The sequence below is a fragment of the Podarcis erhardii genome (assembly GCF_964252035.2).
Source record: "Podarcis erhardii genome assembly, chromosome: 6".
Classification (NCBI taxonomy): domain Eukaryota; kingdom Metazoa; phylum Chordata; class Lepidosauria; order Squamata; family Lacertidae; genus Podarcis; species Podarcis erhardii.
Window position 1 is genome coordinate 58872935 of NC_138510.1, and position 9298 is coordinate 58882232.

The window sequence follows — 9298 nt, forward strand, 5'->3', positions numbered from 1 at the left end:
GGCGCTCCGCCTCCGGCCCGATTCGAAGCGCAGCCCACCTCCCTCCTGGTTGGCCGGTCGGGCTCCTCGGCGGTGAGGAGAGGGACGGCGTCCAACCAATGGGGTGGCGCCGTTTGGATCGGATCAGGCGCCGAGTGGCGGGATTGGCTGGCTCGGGGGGGGGGGGCGAGGAGCTAAACACCCGTACCGGCCGGGTGCCTCGGAGCAGCACGAGGCCAGTTGGCGGAGCGAGCGCCGCGCGCCGCCTCCCCGCCCTAGGCAGGCATGCAGGCTGGGTGCTCTCGCCTGGGGGGGGGGGGGATGACGCAGCAAGGCATGCTTTTTTTGTATGGAGGACCCAACCCCCGGTTCTGTTCGTGAACTGACGAATAGTGACCCGTCTCTGGTACTGTGGAGGGTTCCCCGCAAGCCATGCAACGGGGGAATGCCCGTCCTAAATTGCAGTCAGAACAAAGAGGCCTCTTGCTCGGATACCAAAACATAGGAGAGATAAACGTTGCAATCCTTTACACACCTGAGAGTTGATCGGTATAGGATTGCGCTTAAGTATTTTGGCAAATGTGCCTCCTCCTCTGCTCATGGGACAATTCGCGTGCCAAGGGAGACTTTCCCCTGCCTTGCCCTGCCTCGCTTGCACACGCAGATACAGTTCTGTGGGCTCGGAAATGCAGTTGGCACGCTGGGGTGAAACGGCAGCCAGGGTCTGGAGCAGCACCAGGGGGGCATCCTTTCAGGCCACGTGCTGCCTGGTGGCACCTCGCCTGGAACGTTGTAATCCTGCCCCCTTTGTCCGGGGCCCAGTGCCGCGGCACGAGGCGAACCATCGGCAGCCTCTGGGCGTTCGCCATGTTAGAAGCCGTGTCCAAGTTCTGAATCTTCACGTTGCTTGCTAAACAGAGAGCTCTTTGTGAAAGCAGAACTCATTACCTACGCATTATTGTTATGCTCGTTTTATTATGATGCTGCGTATTGTTATGCTGTGTGTTGTGCTGTTGTTGTTCTGCTTAAATTATATTTGTAGGGTTGTATTCCGCCCTTGGATCTTTGGATAAAGGGTGGTATATAAATTGAATAAATTAATAATAATTAGCAGAAGGAGAGGGATGAGTGAGTTGGCAGAATTCTTGGTATTCTCTGTAACAGTACTCCCTAGATTGCAGGTGGGGAACTGCAACTTTTGAAAGTTTGCACACACAGCAAGATACAAACATACTGTGTTCTTCTAAAAATAAAATAAAATAAATGATGTACCAGTTCTCATATCTTGGTAAGCATGTTGTGGGTGCCATGGGCAGTAAAAAGAGAGGTGCTTGTTTTCTGTGCCTGTGAGTATTGTAACAAAAAGCTCTGCATGCATACAGTTAATGCCAAAACATTCTTCTAAGCAGTTCTAAATAACCAGTTACAAAACATTAAAACAAAAATCCATAATTAACTACTTTTATATATTTTGGAAAGTTGTTTGGACATCTGTTAATATACAACCAAATTTTGCAAAAGGCTTCCTGCAATCGAGCAGGTTTTCATCTATGTATGGATGCAACTGAGCAGCATAGAGTAAAATAATTGTAGAGTTGAAAGGGACCCTGAGGATCATCTAGTCCAACCCCCTGCAATGCAGGGATATGCAGCTGTCCTTTATTGTGATTGAACCTTCAACCATGGCATTATGAGCACCATGCTCTAGCCCGCTGACCTATCCATTGAAACATTAGAAGATAAACATCCATCATTAAAACACGCAATAAAACAATCCCATTAAAACACAGAAATGAAAATAGGAGATTCAGATAAAGTTATCAAAGTTAAAATCATTTGGCCTTGTAAGAAAGCCTGAAAGGGAAGACTAAACATAAGCACTGGATAATTATATAATGGATGGTACAAGATACAGTGCATCACATCTTCAATTCGGCCTTTCTGCACAAGCCCAAACCATCCTTTGCTAGTCTGTAAGAAAATCTACAACCATATCGAGACATCAATAGCCATGGCTTGGAATCCAAACTCGGTAAAAACATGTCTGGAACAGGGGGAGGGGCGGAGTAAATTTTGATAGATAGGTGGCCCTTTCATGGTTTGGTTTGATTTCACTATACCAGACAGCAGACTTAAAATTCTTCATGTATTCAATATTTCTTTTAGCATCCTTGAAAAAAATTATATCCCAGCTCTTACAGTCAGATGAACCCTGCATTGACCTTGTTGTGAGAATCAAGTAGCTTACCATCAAATATCAAATTGTGTCCAACCTTCTATATTCTGTAAGTCTTAAAAACACAATTTTGCTAAACGTTGATCTAGCACCACTGATAGTTTTTTGTAATACATTGGTACCTCAGGTTAAGAACTTAATTCGTTCTGGAGATCCGTTCTTAACCTGAAACTGTTCTTAACCTGAAGCACCACTTTAGCTAATGGGGCCTCCTGCTGCTGCCGTGCCGCCGGAGCACGATTTCTGTTCTCATCCTGAAGCAAAGTTCTTAACCCGAGGTACTATTTCTGGGTTAGCGGAGTCTGTAACCTGAAGCGTCTGTAACCCGAGGTACCACAGAAACCCAGACCCTCTCCACAGATGAATTACAGACACCATCCAGTAGCCAATCCATGGTGGCACCTCCGGATGCTGCACCCCCCTGCAATCCCTACACAGATCTGGCTGACACAAGCCACAAAACCACAGCTCGCCCCTATACACGAAGCCAAGCCAGAGCACAACTAAGTACAGTACAGCCATCTTCTCATGAAAACTCTTCACAAAGTTCAAGAGGTCAAGACACAAAGACTTTAGCAACTAATCCACACCTAATGACCCACCTAAGTGGTACTCAGGATATCACTCAAGAAATCACTCAAGATATCTCTCAAGTAATTAAGGAACAAAAGAAGAAAAGGCACACTAGCCTGGGAACTTCCTCTCTGCCCAGAACATTGGAGGCTATACACCACACCCCCTCTACAGTATTTATAGGAACTCAAACACTGAGATCCTGCTCTGTTCCAGTAACAAGAAGCCGAAAGCACCAGCCTGAAGATGACGAGTGAGACCTCGTCGAAACGTCGCCTAGACACCCCAACTTTTACACGGGAAGACACCCGAGGACACCAAAACCTGCATTCCTGTACCCGTGAAAATCTACGAAAGCAAATATAATGTGTTTGTGTATACATAGAATCATAGAATCGAAAAGTTGGGTGGGACCCCAAGAGTCACCTAGTCCAACCCTCTGTTGTGCAGGAATCTCAACTAATGCATCCATGACAGATGTCCATCCAACCTCCACTTAAAAACTTCCAATGAAGAAGAGTCCACACCCTCCTGAGGGAGTCCATTCTACAGTACTGTCGAACAGCTCTTATTGTCAGAAAGTTCTTCCTGCCTGCTGTTTACTTGGAAACTCCTTTAACTTGAATCCATTGTTAAATGGATTCTCCAGAGCAGGAGAAAACAAGCTTGCTTCATCTTCCATGTGACAGCTTTTTTGATATTGGAAGATGGCTATCATATCTCCTCTCAGTCTCCTCTTCTCCAGGCTGAACATACCCAGTTTTTAGAGAAGGGAGGCCTACTTCATTCCTCAATAGTGCACCGGCTGTGAGATACTGCCAAATGCATGTACAAGAACATATGCTGAATTACATAAAGTTCATCTCTACAATGGCTACTCCAAATTGCTACATACCCTGATTTCTCTTCAGATTGCTAGATAGATATACACAATTGAACCTCACATTCTCACACATGGGGTGAGGAGCATTTATATATCTTTCAACATGGAGGTATCAGCATGTCAACAAATGGTTAAGATGAAATTTGGCTCATACTCTGACTACTGGAAAGTTTACCATATAATAGATATCAGCATTCTGGCACAGAATAAACCAAGTCATACCTGGCAAGGGACTGTCCATGAGGAATGTAGATGCTGGTGTCTCTTTGGCCTTGGCTTTAAAGGGACTTTTCTACTAGCAGCTAAAGAGATAGATCTACAGTTGAAGAACGGAAACCTCATTTATGAGTAGACAGATATGGATGCTGCTTGTTGGAGCCTGGTATCTTTGCCCATTCCCAAAGCCATTTCTGCAGACTGAAGGCTGGGGAGATGTGAAGTCTTTATATTGCCTCTTTGTGGGCTGCTTAAATGCCTTTGTGAAGAAAACAAGAAGTTGTCTGTCAGGCTGCCTACCTGTGTCTCCACTGTCTCAGAAAGCAACTTGAAAATATATTTGTTTTCTTTCCCTGGTTCCTCCCACCCCTTGGAGGAGAAATGCTGCTTCTTATGTCTTAGTTTCAGTTGGAAGGTTAAGGCTAAAGTTTCAAGGATTGCTCAGATCAGCCTTGTTGCCACTGGTTTATTGAAAAATTACTTGGTGTACTCTCAGGAGTACACTGAGTTCCATAAATAATTACTTGAAGAATTCTCTTACCAGCAGTCATGTATTGTTTTGCTAACCTTCCAAACCAAGGGCGTGCGCACAATATATTTCACAATCTTACTCCATCAGAGCACATTCCACATTCCATGATAACAATATGCCACAATCTCATTCCAGAGCTATACACGAAATAGTGTGTATCTTTTTTGTGTGTGTGTGTCACTCTAAAAGAGCAGCCTCTCCCCTTGCCACAACAAATAATGCCTGAACTCTGGGTGTTTTACTCTGAGCCCCAGATCTGCTTCCCTTCTTCCCCTTTTAAACTTCTTTGCAAAATCATTGTTTATACGCCAACTGGCAGGGCCAGCCAAAACAGAGCCAGCTTGGGGCAGAGTGAAGCAGCCCACCTTAGGCAGCAGAAACCTACAGGGTAGTGTCAGCCCTGCTGCCAGGGATCCATAGTGATGGCTTCCAGTGACACCTTGCGATATCTTTGGAACAGTGTTTGAAACTCCCATTGTTCTAGGCACATTTTGTGACATGGAATTTCATAGAATCATAGAGTTGGAAGAGACCACAAGGGCCATTGAGTCCAACCCCCTGCCAAGCAGGAAACACCATCAGAGCACTCCTGACATATGGTTGTCAAGCCTCTGCTTAAAGACCTCCAAAGAAGGAGACTCCACCACACTCCTTGGCAGCAAATTCCACTGTCGAACAGCTCTCACTGTCAGGAAGTTCTTCCTAATGTTTAGGTGGAATCTTCTTTCTTGTAGTTTGGAACCATTGCTCCGTGTCCGCTTCTCTGGAGCAGCAAAAAACAACCTTTCTCCCTCCTCTGTGTGACATCCTTTTATATATTTGAACATGGCTATCATATCACCCCTTAACCTCCTCTTCTCCAGGCTAAACATGCCCAGCTCCCTTAGCCGTTCCTCATAAGGCATCGTTTCCAGGCCTTTGACCATTTTGGTTGCCCTCCTCTGGACACGTTCCAGTTTGTCAGTGTCCTTCTTGAACTGTGGTGCCCAGAACTGGACACAGTACTCCAGGTGAGGTCTGACCAGAGCAGAATACAGTGGCACTATTACTTCCCTTGATCTAGATGCTATACTCCTATTGATGCAGCCCAGAATTGCATTGGCTTTTTTAGCTGCCGCGTCACACTGTTGGCTCATGTCAAGTTTGTGGTCAACCAAGACTCCTAGATCCTTTTCACATGTACTGCTCTCAAGCCAGGTGTCACCCATCTTGTATTTGTGCCTCTCATTTTTTTTGCCCAAGTGCAATACTTTACATTTCTCCCTGTTAAAATTCATCTTGTTTGTTTTGGCCCAGTTCTCTAATCTGTCAAGGTCGTTTTGAAGTGTGATCCTGTCCTCTGGGGTGTTAGCCACCCCTCCCAGTTTGGTGTCATCTGCAAATTTGATCTGGATGCCCTTGAGTCCATCATCCAAGTCGTTGATAAAGATGTTGAATGAAACCGGGCCCAAGACAGAACCCTGTGGCACCCCACTAGTCACTCTTCTCCAGGATGAAGAGGAACCATTGATGAGCACCCTTTGTGTTCGGTCAGGCAGCCAGTTACAAATCCACTGAGTGGTAGCATAGTCAAGTCCGCATTTTACCAGCTTCTTTACAAGAATATCATGGGGCACCTTGTCAAATGCCTTGCTGAAATCAAGGTAGGCTACATCCACTGCGTTCCCTTCATCTACCAGGCTTGTAATTCTGTCAAAAAACGAGATCAGGTTAGTCTGACATGACTTATTTTTCAGAAATCCATGCTGACTATTGGTGATCACAGTATTCCTTTCTAGGTGCTCACAGACTGTTTGCTTAATGATCTGCTCCAGAATCTTCCCTGGTATTGATGTCAGACTGACTGGGCGGTAATTATTTGGGTCCTCTCTTTCCCCCTGTTTGAAAATAGGGACAACATTTGCCCTCCTCCAGTCTGCCGGGACTTCGCCTGTTCTCCAGGAATTCTCAAAGATGACTGCCAGTGGTTCTGAGATCACATCTGCCAGTTCTTTTAATACTCTTGGATGCAGTTCATCTGGCTCTGGAGACTTGAATACATCTAAACTAGCCAAATATTCTTGTACTATCTCCTTAGTTATTCTGGGCGAGCAGTTTCTGAGCTCTGGGCGCAGTATTGCACCTAAGATATTTCAGATTAAAACTGCAAAGTGGAAAGAAAGGAGGGCCTTTTTTTGCCTCCCTACTTCCCGCTACTGTCTGAATGTGTAGCACACAGGTGCTTGCATGGTGTACTTGAATATATCCAGTATTCTGAATTTGCATAAATGGTGTATCCTCAAGTTGTGGAGAAAGGAGGGTTCATCACTGCTCATCACTGCTTACGCCTACACAGGTAAGCCACCTGAAGCTTAGTTTGTTTCAGTTACGTAATGGGTGGTGGAGGAGCATGTGGATTGAATTCAGTTTGATTCTGATGTAGCCAGGTGTGTTGGATTTATTATCTGTAATTGGCTTTATTACAGATTATCTGTCATCTGCTCTGTGACGGTTTTATGGCAAAAGGTGGGATTGGAACACCCAGTGTTCAAAACTCCCATTGTTCTAGGCACATTTTGTGACAGGGAATTTCATCAGTGAGCAGGTTCTGAGCTCCGGGAGCAGTGCTGCGCCTAAGATTTCAGACTAAAACTGCAGAGTGGAAGGAAAGGAGGACATTTTTCTGCCTCCCCACTTCCAGCTACTCTCTGAAGGCTGGAGAAGAGACCCTCCTAAGAATATTAGGGGGCAGGGCGGGCAGGGGAAGGATTAGACCATGTGAAAGATTTTAGCTGCAGTTCATTCATTTTCAGCTTTGTATTTTATTTTTTTTAAAGCGCACCTATACATTCCACTGTTGCGCCCATAACATAGGTTTAAGGTGCCATTTAGCTCCTAGCTTTCATATCTCTGTTTCTAACACTGCTCTGGAATGCATGGAGTTGATGGGTTCCAGGCAGCAGGAGTGGTGGATGAGAAGTTACTGAAGTCATAATTATCGTAAGGTCTTTGAATCTGAGTGATGCTATGAAATGGTTTGTGAGACACATTTCTGGTGACTTTATGAGCACGCCTCTGTATTGACCATTGTGCCATTTATCATTGTGATTTCATATGGAACAGGATTGAAAGGCATTGAAAGTTTGTTGCAAAGCTCTTAACATAGATCACCTCCCTCTTTCCCTTATGAAAGGCACTACTGTGTCTCGCTTGCATTGGTCTGTATACTTTTTAATTGCAAGCTTTGCCTTATTATCACGTTGGTGCAGTGTGCATCCCTGTGTGGGAAGTCAATTTGAGCAAATGTTGTCCTTACCTTTCCACCAAACATGGTAGCTGGTGCCATGCAAGTTCTGAGGGTATGGTTTTGGAGCTTCAGAGAAATGGAAACAATTCTTGTTTTATACTGGCTGCCTCTGCTGTGACAATTCATAAGTCTTTCTCAAGCGTCCTCATAAATCTCTAAACTTCCCCATTTGCTTGAGACCAACAAGAGGCAATGTTTTTGATATTTGAATCCAAGATGGTCTGAAAAATGAGGAAATTACACACTTTGAACAGGTGGTCCATTGTCACTATTTACAGTAGTAGGCAGGCCATTAGATGAAAAGCATTTGTCCACTTTGGGGGTGACAGCATTCGCTGAAGTAGTGGTGACCATTTCTACCTCTTGATCACTGCTGTGCTCATCCATAACAACCCAAAGATGTCCTCCATTGGCGAGGTCACAGAAATCAGCACTGACTCGACCAATGGTAATAGAGGACAAGGGGAAACATGCAGTAGCGCAGAGTGGAGTTTCTGTGAGGATGCTGCACAGTGTGGAATATTTTATATGTTTATATTTTAATCCCAGGGAGGCAGAGACCGAAACCAAAAGTGGGTGGGGCGACCCCTTTCCTCACACTTTCTTTCTGCTACCTCCCTCCCTCCACCCAGATCTTCAGCTGATTGCATATAGAGGGCTTTTGAAATTAGGGCCACATAAAATTTGGCTAAAGGCCTCATGTGGCCCTAGGGCTGCTGCAGTTTGCCCACTCCTGTCCTAGTGGTTGCATCTGTGCCATGGAAACAGAGCATTCACAAGTTGGAGATTTGTCAGTTCAACGAAGACTCTTCTTGAGGTTGCTTATTTACACTATTCTCCTTTTATGAAATAAGTTTTGCAAGGGTAGTCTGTGGCCGCTTCCCTTCCTCTAAACTGATACATATGAGGCATTTGATCCCTGGGGGTGGGGAACCCCCCTCCCCTATAAATTCAAGTTAGTTGGAGCTGGGTGAAAGGAAGGAGGGAGGAAAAAGCGCTGCATTTGTGTCCCCGTTCAATTCATCACTGCAAGGGCCTGAGATAATGCCTGTCACACAAAACTTCCCAAAATAGAGCTCTTTGCTGCAGAGAAGGTTGCGGGGAGGGAAGGTACAGTATATGAGTTTCAGGAGGCAGAGTCCTTTAGATCTATTAAAAAAGCTGTAAGAATTATTGCTGAGTAGAACGCTTGATTATGCAACATGAAGCCTTCTCTCTGGCTTGTCATATAGTGAGTGACCGAGAATATGGTCCTGGTTTAACACTTTTGAGGGCAGTTCTGCCTTCCCCATCCCTTTGATGGCTGACTGTGTGTATTAGGATGACACACAACACATTGCAGGGGAAGGGCCCTAGCTCAGAGGCAGAGCTTTTGCACTGCATGCAGAAGGTCCCAGGTTCACTCTGGAGAGCTACTGGCAGTCAGTGTTGACAGTACTGAGTTTGATGGACCACTTGTCTGATTTGCCAGCCTGGGCTGGGGGAGAGAACTGTTGCTGGTGGGGTGGGGGGAGGCTTTGCTGTGGTGGAGGACCCAACTTAATAGTGGTGGGTAGGAGAGGCTGTTGAAAGCATGTACTGTACACTATTTTA